Genomic DNA, 17,702 nt, shown 5'->3' with positions numbered 1-17,702 from the left:
TTCCCAAAACCGGCCACCAAAACATCGTGGAGTGTACGTGGGTGTTCCGAATTAAACGAAAACCTGATGGTACCATAGATAGGTACAAAGCTCGGCTCGTCGCTAAGGTTTTCATCAACAGGAAGGACTGGACTATACTGAGACCTTTAGTCCAGTAGCAAAGCCTGTGACTATTCGCATATTACTCACTTTTGCTGCTCAGTTCAACTGGCCTCTCAATCAACTTGATGTCAGCAATGCATTCCTCCATGGCACTTTATCCGAATCTGTGTATATGCAACAACCTCCCGGTTTTGAGGACATTACTCAACCCCATCATGTGTGTCACCTGCACAAGTCTTTATACGGCCTGAAACAGGCTCCTCGCGCCTGGTACGTGAAGTTTCATGCTGCTTTACGCACTCTTGGTTTTGTTGGCTCACAATCTGACCACTCATTATTTGTCAAAAAGGATCCAATGGTCTTTGTGTTAGTCTACGTTGATGACATTATAGTTACTGGGCCATCCACTTCAGCATGTCAACATGTTATCTCTCAGCTCAGTTCTCTATTTCCCATCAAAGATCTTGGTGCCCTTCACTACTTTCTGGGCATTGAGGTTCATCGATCTTCTAAAGGCATCTTCATTACGCAAACGAAATATATTCTTGATCTTCTCAAGAAAGCTAACATGGAAGGCTCCAAACCCTGTGTCACTCCTCTCAGCACTGCGAAGCTCGATCATTCCTCTCCACTTCTTGACAATCCTGCAGAATATCGATCCATCGTAGGTACTCTCCAATATCTCACTTGGACTCGCCCTGACCTCTCCTTTGCCGTCAACCTTGTCTGCCAGTTCATGCACAGTCCTCGCCAGTCTCATCTTCAAGCTGTCAAACGGATTCTGCGATATCTGAAGGGTACCATTGAATTCCCTATATATGTCGACCTTCATTTTTTTTTGGCAAGACAGAACTGAAGAAAATGCCCAACTCTTTCTCACCTCTGAAGGCGCACTCCCAGCAAAGCCTTTCGAAATACTCCATTCTTTCTTCTTCCCCAAAGATGATACTAGATGCCTGGAGTACAGATGACCCAGGAGGAAACAGCACCACAAATACATGTGCTGATTCATTCACCGCTTCTTCAAAAGCAAAGGTATCTCATATCATCAAGGGCAAAAGCAAAGGTATCTCATATCATGCTCTTTCCCTGTCTTTTCCTTTGTCCTTGATATTACTTGCATGGCAAAGTGAAAGAAGCAATCAGCCGGCACTTGGAGTCTATCTGGACTCTATTCCCTGGTTGCTTACCTAGCTTTGCTGAGCTATCCTCTAACCCTCTTCAATATGAATTGGAGAGATTGAACAAAGAAACAGATAAAAGGAGGAAGCTCAGACCTTTGGGGGAGACCAAAGGAAGCCTGCTACCCAGTTCAAGAGTAGCACAAAGGAAAATCAACGATGGGAGTAACGCAGTTCAAGAGTAAGCCTGTGGAATCACTCAAGATGAAGCCTCACTGCAATCACCAAGGAGAAGATGGAATTTACACTCCATAACCAGATTTGCATCTCTAAAACTCTTCTCTTTGATAGATACATTCTGCCATGTTTAGTATGTTTAGTTGTTGTTTTATATGTTTTCTTTTGTTTGGTGTGTTTTAAGCTTAAAACATTGAGGACAATGTTTGATTTAAGTGTGGGGGGGGGGTAACTAAGTATGTTGATGCAAATTTGTTGGATTTTATCACCCATAACTTCAAGTGTTGTTCCTTGCTGTTTTAAAATGTTTTTAAACTGTTTTAGTGTGTTTTGACTTAAAAATTCGAAAATCCCATAAAAATTTGAAACATTGTTTTGAAAAACCCAAAAAGAGTTGTTTTAAAGTTGTTTTTGTGTGTTTGTGTCGTAGGGTACCTTCCAAACGCAATGATGAGGATTTGGTTTTTAATTGCATGATGGTTAAAGAAAGTTACAAACATGGAAGGACGTTTGATATACTCTTTGGTTTATGCTTGGTTGTCGTTATAGTTTACGAATTCACATGTAATCACAAATGATAAAAATTAGTTTTTGTAACATGCTTGAAGGAATGAACTTAAACAAACGATACATCCCTGTGAGACTTGAGCCTAAACGTTATTTGGAGAGTAATAATCTGTGCGTCATTGTTTTCTAAAGTCGTTGCATGATCTCATTATTCTTTGCTTGGTTACTACTTAGAAGGCGTTTCATCACTTAGTTCCAAATGCTAGAACTCATGCCCATTTCATTCAAAGCATGTCATTGATTTGCATACCACATATTCAAGATGAAGTTGTGTAGTGACCACCATCAAAGCCAAACAGCCATGTGCCCTTCACTCATTTTGTGTTTAAGTTTAACCCCGTTGAGCCGTGTTAGCCCATGTTCTTTGTTAACCCACATTATCCTCACCTAGCCTAGATTAGGACCATCCTTACCCTTGTTCTCGAAGCATAGTAAGCAATGAATTCCTTTTGATTAATATGTTGCAGAAAATAAGTGTGGGGGAAGGATTATTGATGTGAGTTTATGTGCCATAGGCACGGCTAAAAAAAGAGTCAAAAAAAAAAAAAAAAAAAAAAAAAGTTGAAAAGTATTGGTTGTTGAAGTAAGGGCCCAAAACAATGAATTAGGCCCTAAGAGTTGTTTGAGTTTCCCCTATTTGTCTAAAAGTTGATTTTTGCATTCTAAGGGAATTCTAGGTCTTAATTTCATTGCTTTACTTGCTATTGCTTAAAGAACTTTTGTTTATCCCTACCTTTCCTTGTTAGCCAACACCCCAAGCCCCGTTACAACCCTCTACTTCTATCTTGAGTGTTGTGCATTTCAATTGTGGAGTTTGAATTTGGTATGAGCATATGGTGTCACTGGTTCTCGCATCTAAGTAGTAGCATTCTATTCATGAGATCATATCTAAACATGCTTCTTAACTCTAGAAATTGCATTCGTTGTGAAACATATATGTGAGCATTCGTTTTCATATCTACATCAATCTTCTCACATATGACTAGTTTAGGGTGTGGAGTTAGAAAATCTGAGTGAAAATAGAGTGTATATCTTGTAAGGAATTGAGGGAATTCTCTAAGGCATGTTACTACATTCAAAGCATTGTTTTAATTGATTACTTGTGAACAAGTGAGTAGTGGCTTTAATTAAGTATGTGCTTGTGTAAAGAGGACTCAAATCTGTAGGGATAACGATCTTTAACATGTCATGTGCATTGGAAATCCCTGAGGCGAACATTGGAAGGTTTAGTTTTTGGTTTTGGTTAGTTTGTTTCGTTTTGTTTTTCTTTCTTTTGTTTGTTTTGCTCGAGGACTAGCAAAAGCTAAGTGTGGGGGAATTTGATAGGAGCATATTTATGCGCCTTAGTTAGCTAGTTCTTATGCATTTTTGTTATGTTTTATTCGTTAAAGTAGTCTTTTAAGCTACTTTCATGTGTTTTCAGGTTTAAAGGACATATTACATGAAATGATGCAATTGGGAGCTTTTGGAGCAAAACTGAGCTGGAATGTGGTGTATGCAAATGGAGCACGAGGAATGAACGAGGTTGAAGGTCAAAGGAGCTTAAGAAATGAAGAAATGAAAGTGAAGAGCAAGGAAGTCGGAATTGGTTACCAAAGTTTCTAAAGTTGGAAGTTTCTATTCTTGGAGGTTTCCATTGTCGTGAGTTTCTATTCTTGGCTTTGGGCTTTTAGATGACCTAAACCCTAACTCTTTGTGGACCCTAAGCCTATGCCGCACCTAAACCCTAACCTTAGCCCATTTTAGAGCCATTGCCGTGGGCTTTAGCCCAAGTCCTTTCCCTTGCCATGCAAGGGGGGGCATTTTAGGCCCAAATCCATGCATTAAGCCCTTCACCCTAATTGGCCCAAATCCATGCATTAAGCCCTTCACCCTAATTCTTCCTCCTAATTAGTGCATCCCACCATTCCATTCCATAATTTCCATTAGTGCATCCCACCATTCCATTCACACTTAAATGCCCATTATCCCATTTTTTTTAGCTTTTAATTCCACACCATCCCATTATCCTTTACATCCACTAAACCATGCATCCACATTCACCTAAATAAACCCTAAATTACATCCACTAAACCATCCATCCACCATAATTCCCACCATCCACACCTTTTCCCATCCACCAAATACCTTAAACAAACATCCATTAACACCCATTCTCTTCCTATAAATACCCATTCATTCCATTCACCAAATCATCTCATTTTCCATTGTAATACACAAACACTTCCCCTTCTCCATCTTCTCCATTTCCACTCCATTCCACACTTCCATCCCCCCAACCAACCTATCCTTAAACCTTGTGCTACAACAACGAGGAAGAGAAGAGTGCCTAAACGTTCATACAATTCAAGTTTGAGTTGTTGGAATGTTTAGGTGTTTCTTTGATTTCAAAGTTTCATTTTAATTCTCTTTGTTTTGTACGTATAAGGAATGGAAGAGAAGAGTGCTTAAACGTTCATACAATTCAAGTTTTGAGTTGTTGGAATGTTTAGGTGTTTCTTTGATTTCAAAGGTATGAGGAACTAATCCCCCTTTAGCTAGGGGGTGATTCGAAACTATGTTTATATTTGCAATATGAATTGATTAACTTTCATTGGAATTTCATAAGTTGTGGATTCAATTTGTTTAACCGTTTGATTGATAACTTATTTATGAATGTTTATTAAGAATGCGCGCTTAATCTTCATGCATAAATATGACGCTAGAATATAAGTGATTTTCACCTAATCGTTATGAACTTATATTCACAAGTAGTGGAGGTTGCTTATAAACAATCGCGTTAAATGAATTCTTGGCACGAGTTTCATGCTCATCATAGTAACGAATGCCTCGTCAACACTTATAGTTTTCATAATACTTAATGATCTTTGATTGTATCTTTATTGTGCTGTTCACGTAAAGGACTTTTGGAGAATGTTGTGAATTGCGTTGCGCAAACCCATCCAATTCATTAACTTAAGGAAAACTTGACGGTTAATTTAAGCGGACCTAATTAATCCGGAGTGTTGAGTTTCATAATTTATCGAAAGACCAACTGAGAATCAATCTTGTATGCAAGTATAACATGTGTGGAGAAGAACCCCTTAGCTAGCCTTCATTCCATTCATTCCATCACAAATTCATATTTACATTCCGCTTAGTTTATTAACTTGTTTTGTTATTTCAATTTTTGTCAAATCAAAACTTTCCCCCCCCCCTTTACTTTCTTGTTCTTTAGTGCTTAGAATCTGTTTAGTTTATGTTTTAAAGTATTTTGAATCAAGCCATAATCTTAAATTCGTCCAAAATTAGTTTTGAGTCTTTTGGTTTATCTTAATGTTTTAAATTTTAGTTTTGCATTCTTTGAGTCCAGTTTAGTGTTTTATATTGTTTCTACGTTTTTAAGTCAATTTAGAAGGTTTTAGCAAGCCCTCCTAATCCCCGGTCTAGAACGATCCCTCATTTATCCATTCTACTAGAATTGTCAAACGAGGGTTTAATTTGAGTGTCAAGTAAATTTTAACATCAAGAAGTGAACCCTTGTGGAAGGACTGTAAGTCACGAAATCAAGAGGAACAGAGAAAGTAAAATTTATATGTAGGTAAATGTCACATGTATGTCACTAGCAAGTAAAAGGTTCCAGGTTCGAGTTACTAGCAAATGAGTCAGATATGAATTAGAAAAGATATCCGCAACTAACCCACCTGTTACTACTATTAGGTGTTGAGTTGTATTACAAAAGCATTTGGTGATATTATCAGTGAACCTCTCCCACATACAAACTAAAATACTATTTTGTTATATGTCCAATTTTAAGACTATTCTCCAACAAAATATTGCCAGACTGTTTTATGTAAAATAACAAAGGTAAGGGAGAGAGAAGCAAGTAAACTTACAAATGCAAAACCGCCTGGTGTAAGTAGCTTTTGGCCAACCATAGTATATTTTGAGCAATAAGTTGAAAGAAAAATCTCAACGAAAGTTTTTTCATCGAAAGCAGCAGAAACAATCCCTTGCTCAGAACGTTGAGCCAGTCCTTGTTCAGAATCATAGCTTATAAGCTTGTTAGATGGAATTCCATTTTGTATCAAAATCTGACGTACAAGTGAACCTTCTCGTAGCCAACGACAGTTGTCAGGTCTGGTTGGAGCTGTTGAACTGTTAAAAGTGAAGCTAAACTGGCAGTTTAGCTTTGAATCAGTACGAGAACAACAAAGCACCATACGATTACTACAAACCTAGCTAAGTTGCTCAGTACTCGCTCTCCTGTTGCAAAAATCCAGAAGAAAAAAGGAACGGATATTATAGTCATGAAATATGTGATAGAGCTAGAGCATATACATTCCAACACATTAAACTTACGGTGTGCAAAAACCATGGTTGAGAAGGAAAACCAAAAACTTGTGCCGATTTGGTGATGCGAAGGCCCGCGGAATTCTTCATTTACCCGATGTTCAAGAACCCAAACCACGAAACCAATGAATATGAAAAAACAACCATTATACATCTATGACTCACCTATGCTAGCTCATCAGTCCACCTCATCATTCCAACTCAGCAATAGTTAGTTAGATAGTTGAGAATGTGGCTGCGTTGTTATAAATGTTGTCGAATTAGTTAGTTAAATAGCTTAGGCTACAAGCTAGTCATGATGGCTATATAAACTGTATTCTCGTAGTTGTAAAGATTCATTCAGCATCAATACAATCAATTGCTTCTCTCTCTAGTTCTTCTTTCTCTCTCTCTCTCTAAACAGTCATAGTGTTCTTAGTTGAATTTCTGCATTCTTGATACTATGTGAACATGATATCATCGCCGAGTCGATTCTTGGTGACCTACTTCCGCTGATTTGTGATTGAAACAGAGGTGAAGATCTTCATTCATATCTTTTCTAGTTCGGGTACAGATGCAAGGTTCGCAGAATTGTCAGGTTCGTTCATATCTTGCACTCTATGTTTTTGATGGAATGTCGCAGTCAAATTTCTTTGCTTCAAATTGCATAATTGTTAGAGGCCGATGACCATAAGTGTTGAAATCATGGAATTTGTAGATAAATGAGGTGTTTGTTGGGATAGAGAGGGCGATAGCCATTTCCCTTTTATGTTCCACTTCAGAAAGGCCGATAGCCAGAAGTGTGTGTAGAATTCTTGTTGTGAGGTGTTTGTTAGGATAGAGAGGCCAATAGCCATTTCCCTTTTATGTCCCATTTCAAAAAGGCAGATAGATAGAAGTGTGTGTAGATTTCTTGCTGTGATTTGCTTACGAAAGTTGATATTTTATCGCTTCAAAAAGGCTGATAGCCAGAAGTGTTTGAAGGGTTCTTGCAAAGATTCAATTTGTTTGTAGCGATTAGTTTTTCATTTCTTGCTAGAGTTGATACAATGGCCGATTCAAGTGTCAAGATTGAAGGGTTGTTGGGAATGTTGACTGTTAAACTTCAGCATGATAATTTTGTTAAGTGGAGCTATCGATTCCAGTCAATTTTAAGGGGATATGATTTGTTTGATTTTTTTCTTGGAGAAGCACCTTGTCCACCCAAGTTTGTGATTCATACAAAAACTGGTGTAACAAAGGAAATTACTATAGCTTATAAAGAATGGGTAAGGAAAGATATGGCATTGCTGAGTCTCCTTATTGCCACTCTATCTGATGAGGCTATAGAGCATGTCATTAGGTGCATGACATCTCATGAAGCCTAGACATGTTTACAAGAAAGGTTTGCATCAATCTCAGTTGTTCAGATTAATCAGTTAAGGATTGAATTACATACAACACAAAAATGAGGGGAATCTGTGGATAAGTTCTTAATAAGGCTGAAGAATATAAGGGATCAACTTGCTTCTGCAGGAGAAAGAATTTCAGATAATGATTTGATGATTGTTGTACTATCTGGTCTACCTGCAGAATTCGAAATGATTAGGACAATGATCTTGGCAAAGGATACAACTCTATTTTTAAAAGATTTCAAAGCACAACTTCTTGTTGCAGAAGGGAGCATTAAGTCCAAGATGCAATCTTTGTCAAGTTCTATGGTTGCAATGTGTGTCCAAGGTGAAGGATCTAACTCTCAGCGATATCAGGGCTATGAACATGGTGAAAGCTCAAATACACAAGGGATGCAAATAGGATACAGTGGAGGAAATGGATATTCTGGCAATAGCTATGGAAATGGAGGTTCAGTTTAAATGGTTACTCTAAGTCGAATTAGGTTGGAAATATCAATTTGAAGTCTTATGTGTCACCAGAGTGATAGATATGCTCAAGAAAATGACATATTGCACCAAATTGTTATTACAGATCTGATAATGAGAGTGTACAGAGTTCTAGTCCTATAATGTGTCAAATTTGTGAGAAAAGAGGGCATACTGCTCTTGAATGCTATCATAGGAACAACTATGCCTACCAAGGTAATCCACCACCATCTTCTCTTGCTATGACTGCTTAGACAAACATTGAGTCAAACGTAGCTACTGGTTTAGTGTTTTCAAATGAAAATGGACATGGTTTTTTCTGCTGAAGATAATTGGATCATTGACATAGGGGCTACTCATCATATGACTGCTAATCTAAACCAAGGGCCTGCATAGTCCTTCGTTTCTCAAGCATTGTTACAATCTAAAGCTTGGAAATCCAAGCTTAGATTGAGGGGGAATGTTGACTATACATCTATGACTCATCTATGCCAGCTCATCAGTCCACCTTATCATTCCAGCTCAGCAATAGTTAGTTAGACAGTTGAGAATGTGGCTGCGTTGTTATAGCTGTTATCGAATTAGTTAGTTAAATAGCTTAGGCTGCAAGCTAGTCATGATGTCTATATAACAGGTCCAAGACTATTGGCAGTACCAGTGTTTGTGGTATTTAAGTTCCTCATAAGTCCATCTTGAGGCATGCAATACCCAATTCCCCTTTCACTGTTGCCATTCACGCTTACTATCTGAAAATCTGATGACTGAAGTTATCCATTAACAAGGCTAAAATTACCCGAGAGGCCTCTGAATATTGTACTCGATAACGCTTGAACAAGTTTAGGACCATTTTGAGAGAACCTTAATTTTTCTAGAATGGTATTATTGGAAGTGCTGCGAGCAATATTGTTTAACTTTTGGAAATTGAAGTTTGTAGTAGTCCCAACCTTCTCAATTCCCATGACCAGTGCCCAAACAACATCATAAGCCCACAATCCAAAAACATCCAATCTAATATTTAGGATAGTAGGATTGTCTTTTTGGAATTTCCTTTGCCATTTGACTCTGAAGTTTTCAAGATCTTGCGTTTTTTCAACATAAGTTTTTACACCCAACACCCCTTGAATGTTATCTAGGATTGAAACATTTAAGGAACCAAAATAGCTAGTCATCCCATCTGTAATTATCCAAACATAACCCTCAGCCATCATGCCCATCTCTTTTGCCTTGGCGAAAAGTCGAGACCCAATAGACGACAACATATGTACTATGAACACGCTGGTTTGCATTGTCATTAGCTCATAAAGCTTTGAAGCAATTTGTTCTTCAGTGGCTGCTGGAGGAATTATGACACCCCAGTACGGGATACGACTTAGAGTGCAAATTTGCACTCTGGTGACACATAAGACTTAAACTTGAAAAAATGATAATAGGGTACAAATTGAAAAAACGACAATAGAGTGCAAATTGATTATTTTTGCCTTTCAAAGGCAGTTATGCGGATACCGTCGGAAGAATAGATGAAAAATTAAAAAAACATTAACAGTCGGGTGCAAATTGACTAATCATGAGAGTTGAGGGGGAAAATTGGCCAATAGTCACAAGTTCTGGTGGTAAATTGATGAATACCTCAACTTAATATTTGTCAACTATACCTAGAGGCATGTTAATTGATTGGTAAATCTCACCATACATGTTACTAGATGTTAAGTTTTGAAATCCCAAGCATGATTATTAAGAGATAGAGCAGTTTCACTGCAAAATATTCTAGGTCGTTTCCATTTGGACTTTTCATTCAAGATGTTATATATAGTTGTTATTTAGTGTCATGGTCTAGTGATATTCCAATTCACTTGTAAGTAAAACTTCTTAGGTTTGATTCCATCCAAAGGCGAATTCCAACCAAATTACTATGACTAACCCATTGTGAGACTTAGTCTATTCCCAGAACTCTTATGTAGATTCAGATGTATTAAAAAAAAGATGTTACAAATACATGAAATCTATTTATTTCACACTTAAGCTCATGTAATCGATGAACCTCAGCATACCCTTGGTTTGTGAAATCTATTCATTTCACACTTATTCATATCTTGATTTTTTTATCTTGTGCATGTAGTCTGAATAAACAAAAATAAAATATTTTTTAATGATCCAATACTTAAATTGACGGAAAAGGTTACATTCCATGTTTAGAAAGTTAGGTTTGATATAATATTTATGCTAAAACGAGTTTCTAAAAAGGGTGCTCGTTTACTTATTTTATTATATTTCAATAATTTTACACTTACTAATAAATTTCATAATCATATTACTTTGTCATTATCATATAAAACTAAAAAGGTTTTCGCTTTTTTGTTGCGAAAGTTGCTCGATAGTGAAGTAATATTTTGGCACATGACAAGTAGTTTGTAATGGTTCTAATTTAAATAATTTATCTCCCATTCCGTTATTTTTAACATACTGCGTAAATACCAAAATTTTGAAACTCTCTTATTTAATACCCCATAGCAGTTCAATATGTTGCTTGTTTAGTTTTAAAGGCAAATACGTTTTTTTGTTTTTAGAATGACTTGTACTTTTACCTTATGCCTTATAAGTATTGAGCCACATGCCTTCAATTTCAACTCCATTAAATACATTATTCTCTCAGAAAATTAAAAGCTATTCTTTCTTCGAAGTATGGCCGGAATAAACATCTTTCCAATTGTGGTAGTTTTGTTTTTGGTAAGTAACACATTTCCGATGTTGGAGGCAATAGATGAGAAGGCATTAGCTGAGTGCAAAAAACATTTCTCCATAAAGTATGCACACGATGCATACAACTACATTTTTCACGGACAACCGATTAGTGTCACAAGTTGTCGGGCTATTGTGGCGGTGGGAAAAAAATGTCATGATACATTTTTGGATTGGACTCTTGGGGGAAGCATTGGAATAAGAAGATCTAAGGCTTTGGCAAGGGGTAAACAACTTTGGAATCATTGTGTTCTAACTACTGTCGCACCTGCTTCTTCTTCCTATTAGAAGATGAACTATATTGCTCCCTAGCTAAATGTGGTGAATATTTCATGATCTTAAATAAAATTTCAAGTCATTTTCTTTTATGCATTAAATTGTCTTCACCTTATTACTTTAAGTTCTATGGCATTAATATTTTTGTTGGTAAAATGAACATTAGTAAATATTAAAACAACTTCCTCGCCGATTTTGAAAAATTCAAGTACTTTTACCCCAATAGATCAATTTATACTTTTTAACCCTTATCCAGGTTTTATATTCCGTTATTGTAACAACAATCCCTACTGAGCAATTAGGAAGATTGATAATGTCATCCAAACACCAATTTTAAATCCGAGAACAAAAGAAATTATTCACAAAGTAAACCAAAATGTATTAGGGGGTTCAGCCAATGTGGCCTTCCAAGTCAAATTTCGGCCTTCATATTATTAGAGCAATTTCAAAAAATATGAAAATAATAAGACAAAATGATACTAATTAATTTGATTAGTTGGATTACGATTGAAATTTAGTGAAATAGATTAAATTAAATATATTGATGTTTGGACGTCTTAAATGACTCCTAAAATAGCTTCGAATTAGTCAAGCTAATAGGGCAAGAACCTATCGGGTTTACTTTTAGAGGATAAAATTTATTTAACATAATATTTGCCACTGCTTACTATTAGAGGCACATTAATTTATTAGTAAATCTTGCCATACATGTTGTTGGATGTTAATTTTTGAAATCCCAAGCATGAATATTAAGAGATAGAGCAGTTTTACTGCAAAATATTCTAGGTCATTTCCAATTGGACTTTTGATTCAAGATGTTATATATAGTTGTCACTTAGTGCTACAGTCTAGTGATATTCTTAAGTAAAATGTCTAAAGTTTGATTCTCTCCAAAGGCAAATTCCAACCAAATTACAATTGTTAACCCATTGTGAGGCTTAGCCTATTCCTAGATCTCTTATGTAGATTGGGATGTATTAAAATAAAGATGTTATATATAGCTATTGTAGACATGTAAATTTCATTGCATACAAATGATGCATCACAATTGAACAAGTCATCAATGACATGTGGCACAAATCAAGCAAAGGGGAATAAATCTCCTTAAAATCAGCGAGGGGCCCAAATTGCTCTCAAAATCGAAAAGAAAGTTAAAGCATCTTCACAAAACAAGCAAGAATTGAAGATTACCCGCAAAATAAGCAAGAAGACCCTATAATTCGGCCAAGCAAGGGAAAATGGCTAAAATTAAGACACAAAACATGCCTAAATTCTCCCGTGGACAAATCAAGACACAAATCAAAGCCAAATCCACCCAAAGGCATGGCTTTGGAAGTCTATAAATACAAGGTCCCAAGATAAGGACAAGGTTGAGAATTTCTACATTCAAGGCCAAAATTCTCACAAGAGGAGAACCTCTGCCAAATCTTTGAAGACTAATACACCACCAAAGCTCTTTTCGAAGAACATTTAACCAAAGTCGAAGCATTCTTTCTATCGAAGTCGAAGCTTTCTTTCTACCAAAGTCGAAGCATTCCCTTGAAGAATCAAGCACTTATGCCGATTCCTTCAAGACTTTGTTGCAAGCTCAAAACTTGTAATGATATTTGATTCAAGATCAAGTTGCCAAGACCCTTGAATCAACGAAATCCTACATAAACATCACCTTTGTCGCAGCCCTAAACCTAAGCTGAAAACCATCCACGCATTGTTTTAAGCACAAAACTTGAAGCAATCGTTCAACTGTTCGTCCGAGATCAAGTCCTCGCGACCCTTGGATTGACAACCTACGCATCTACATCAAATTTGAAGATTGAATCAGAGGAAAGTTGTAAACAGAGATTGTAACCCTACAAATTCATCAATACAAATCTACTTTGTACACGTGTTATTATTTCATTTGATACAGAATTTTTGTGTTTACAAATTTGGCACTCTCAATGGGACCATCTCTGTCTCTCATCTTTGTCTTCAAATCCACAAGAAACACACATGGCATTAAGAAAGGATCAAGCTATTCCTGTAACCAACGCGAAGAACAAAAACATCCCTGTCGCAAGTGGTGGCACTTTAGGTGTCATAACCCGAAGTAAGGCAAGAGCTCTATCTGTCATGCCTTCTACCCTTACATCAACTCTGTCGAATGAGCAAGAACACCCGAGGCACGAGCCCATGATCACCCTGGCCCCACTAAGGGCTCCAAGGGAAGAAAACCTGATAAGGTACTCCAAGTCGTTGACTTTCGGTGCCGACTTAAGCAGCAGCTCGTATCCTGTAGCCATGCAAGTCATGACTACTGGTGCGACTTTAATCGAAGAGTAGCTGGCACAAATTAGCAAAGTAATCATAAGGCTAACAAGGACTATGTAGGAAAAAGACTTGCAGATTGCTACACTCATTAACTGTCTGGAGGCGTAGCATGACGAGAAAGCTGACCCGAAGCTTGATCCACTAAAGGAGGAAACTGACGAAAATAAGGAGCCTTTGATAGATAAAGCTAAGGAGAAGGTGGAGGTGGACCAAGCTGTGACATTCATAGGATCGCTCTCCATCCAACAGCTGCAAGATATGATTATAAGCACCATTAAAGCACAAAGGAAGCTCACATGACTCCGTGTTGTACTTAAAGCCTTCCTCCAAGAAAATTGATGCCTTCAGGATGCCAAGGGGTTATCAACCGACCAAATTCATGCAATTCGATGGAAAAGGCAATTCTAAGCAACATATTACCCATTTCATTGAAACCTACAACAATGCTAGGACGGAGTGAGACTACCTCGTCAAGCAGTTCGTGCACTCGCTAAAAGGTAATGCCTTTGACTGGTACACCGACCTCGAGCCCGAGTCCATCAACAGCTAGGACTAGCTGGAAAGGGAATTCCTCAACCGCTTCTACAACACTTGCCGCATTGTAAGCATGCTGAAGCTGACAAGTACGAAATAGTAGAAGGTTGAACCTGTCGTCGAGTACATCAATAGGTGGCATTCATTAAGTTTAGATTGCAAAAATCAGCTTTCTGAAACCTCTGTCATTGAGATGTGTGTTCAAGGCATGCATTAGGGTTACATTACATCCTCCAAGGCATAAAACTAAGAACATTTGAGGAGCCGGCAATTTGTTCCCACGACATAGAGCTGAGTATCGCCAATCATGGGAAGAATGAGCCAATCACTGACTTTAAGAGAGATAAGGTGTTCACCCCAAAGGTAGAAAAAACTGGGAAAAAGCTTGCGTAGGAAGTTTTTACAGTCAATACTGCTGATAGAAGCATATTTAGGTAACTTAGTTGGCTTGTTCTTGTGCATTTACGTTGTTATTTCTTAGTTCTTTAAGTCTTTTAAGTTATTTTCGTATGTTTTCAGGTTCTAAGGGCTAAAGGAGCAAAGAAATGCATTTTGGAGCCTTTTGGAGCACTTTTGGGCTAAGGATGGATAGCTTATGCTTGGAGCCAAAGTGTTGGACGAAATTGAAGGCCTTGTAGGTACTTTAGGACACAAAACAATGGCCCTAGCCCAATTACACAACCTTGCCGTGGGCTTAACCCTATTTCCCTTCCCTTGCCATGCAAGGGGGAGCATTTTGGGTCCATTTTATGCACTTAAACCCTAGCCCTTTCACCATTGCAGCCCTATTCTGATTTATTCACTTTCATTCATATTTTATTTCACCCTAATTCACCCTAGCAGCCACCATAACATTATTACACAACCTTGCCGTGCATACACATTCATTTCCAGCTTTCCCCCCTTGCAATTCCAGCTTTCCCCCTTTCATTATTGCAGCCACCATTCACTCTTTAATCATTCACTCACATGCACCCATCACCTAGAACATCCCTTTGCCGTGCACTCCCATTCAACACTTCCAGCTTTTCTCCTTCATTGCAGCCACACTTCCACATGCATTCCCTCTTTAATCATTCTTTTCCTAGCTGTTTTTCCATCATTATTTCAGCCACATGCACTCTCAATCATAAGAGCCACATGCACTCTTAAACAATCAGCCACATATTCTCCCATTCCCCCTATAAAAACCCATGCATTCATACACAAAAGGAAAAAGCTTAGCCTTGCAAAACACTACCATTTCATACACATTCCAACACCATTTTCCCCTTGTTGTGCATCCCCTTCCATTTTCCAGCACCCCCCATCCTCCAAAACACTATCCTACCATCACACATCCATTCCTCCATTCAAATACCACCCCAAAACCTATCCTTAGACCTTGTGCCGCAACAAAGAGAAGGAGAAGAGGGCCTAAACGTTCATACAATTCAAGTTTGAGTTGTTGGAATTTTTAGGTGTTTTCTCTCCTTGATTTCAATGATTAAATTTACTTATCTTGTACGTATGAGGAACTAAACCCCCCTTGGCTAGGGGGGGATTCGAAATACATGTTTATGCTTGCGATATGATTTGATTATTTCTAATTGTGTCTCATAAGTTGTGAATTCAATTTACTTATCTATGTGAATTACATTGATTTTTGTGTGTTGGTTGAGAGTGCACACTTAATTATCATGCGTAAATCTAATGCTAGGATATAAGGATGTTTCTCCTAATCGTTACAAACTTATATTCACAAGTAGTAAAAGTTGATGACCTCAATTGCGTTAAGTAAATTCTTGGCATAAGTTTCATGCAATTCATAGTAACGAAGGCTTCGTCAATGCTTATGGTTTTCAAAGAACTTAATGATTCTTGCATGTATCTCTATTATGCAATTCATGTAGGGAACTTGTGAGGAATGCTTTGGGTTGTCGTATGCAATCATCCAATTCAATAACGTTAGGAAAATCTGAGGGTTAATTAGTGCAATTCATAGTTAATCTGGGACGTTGAGAATTCATGGTTTATTGAAAAGCAATTAGAAATCGTTTTGTGTGCAAGTATAACATGTGTGGAGATGAACCCCTTAGCTAGCTTCCCATCCATTAAATTCCATCAAATTCGTTTTTATACGCAATGCAACAAGCTCTAAGCAAGCAGCCCACAACAGCAATAACAAGCAGCCACCGCAAGGGTGTTTTTGTGACAAAAACACACACCCAATTGTCCTATAAATAGGGGTTAATTGCTTTCTAATGTTATATGGGAGAGTACATGCCAAATAGAACAAGGAAAATCAAAAGAAGAAAGTACATTCCAACCAAAAGAAAGAAGCAAATTCCAAGCGAAAAATGGCAAGTTTCAGCCAATCTACGTAAGCAGGACATTTTTTGTGATAATTCAACTTTCCAGAGGAGTTTTGATGCAAGGCCAATTGGAGAATGAAACTATCGTTTGTCCAAATTTCATAATTTTCCCTAAAGCTAAACATTCCAGTTTTCAAAGTTAATCTCGCAGAAGTTGTTTTCCTGTCAGAACTGCACAGCTGTGGGAAAATGATGAGTTGAAGGCTTTCCCGATTTTTCCTAGTGTGCGTATATGCCTGAAAAGATAAGAGATAAAGCTACATTTCCCATATTTTTACAGAATTTTCCAAAAGAGAAATCGACCTCAAACTTTGCATGCAAGTCAGATGATGTGTTTCCCAAACCAAGGACAAGTCTTCAAGTTTCCCAAACCAAAAGGGAAAATACCCTATTTGTTGTGGAAAAGAAAAAGGGAAGGGGAAAAAAGTGCAAATCCTACTTACCCAAGGACAAGCATTAAATCTTTCCAAAACCTTGAAGGAAATCTTCAAAAAGTTCCAACACTTTGAAGGAAATCACCCTCATTACCAAAATTGAAAGAGGTTCCTACTAAAGGAAGGAAAAACAATTTTTTTTCCTACAACCACAAGGAAAAAAATTCAAAATACACCAAATGTATTTTGTCAAAATTATGGAAAATCAATACGCACAATAAGTATGTGCCAATTTATCCATTTCCAAAATTTCTTTCAAGATCAAGCCTCTATGGCCCTTGAAGAAAATTTGCATTGCATTCAAGATCAATTTTATGAAGAAAAGTTTCATTCAAGATCAAGCCTCTACAGTCCTTGAAGGGAAACAAAATAATTTCTTTCAAGATCAAGCCTCTACAGCCCTTGAAAAAAAAGTCATTCAAGATCAAGCCTCTATGGCCCTTGAAGAAATTTTTTTTATTTGTTTTTCATTTCTTTCAAGGTCAAGCCTATGTGGCCCTTGAAAAAGAAATTTTCATTTCATTCAAGATCAAGCCTCTACAGCCCTTAAAGAAAATTTTCATTTAATTCAAGACCAATCATCAACGGCCCTTGAAGAAATATTACGTTCAAGAAATACGCTTCAACGGCCCTTAATGAAATTTATCATTTCAATTCAAGAAATGCGCCTCTACGACCCTTGAAGAAGCAAACTAATTCAAGATCAAGTCTCGACGATCCTTGAGTTAGAATATTCACATTATAGGACTTCAAAACATGTTTCCTACATGTGACAAGCACATGCCTACAACATGCCTTCAACTAGGGGCATTTGTAGACATGTAAATTTTGTTGCATACAAATGATGCATCAGAAAGCTCC

The 17,702-nt window shown here is 37.4% G+C and overlaps 1 pseudogene; it reads right to left on the bottom strand.

Annotated features, from left to right (window-relative positions):
* LOC125470827 overlaps window positions 1-10,703 on the bottom strand; it is a 57,065-nt pseudogene extending 46,362 nt beyond the window's left edge.
* Between the last annotated feature and the right edge of the window lie 6,999 nt (window positions 10,704-17,702).

Source organism: the organism of the source record quoted next, unplaced genomic scaffold, assembly GCF_019419815.1.
Source record: "Pyrus x bretschneideri cultivar Hongxiangsu unplaced genomic scaffold, Pyrus_bretschneideri_v1 Contig53, whole genome shotgun sequence".
NCBI lineage: Eukaryota > Viridiplantae > Streptophyta > Magnoliopsida > Rosales > Rosaceae > Pyrus > Pyrus x bretschneideri.
Note: the sequence above shows the minus strand (reverse complement) of the source record. Positions and strands in the feature narration are given on the sequence as shown.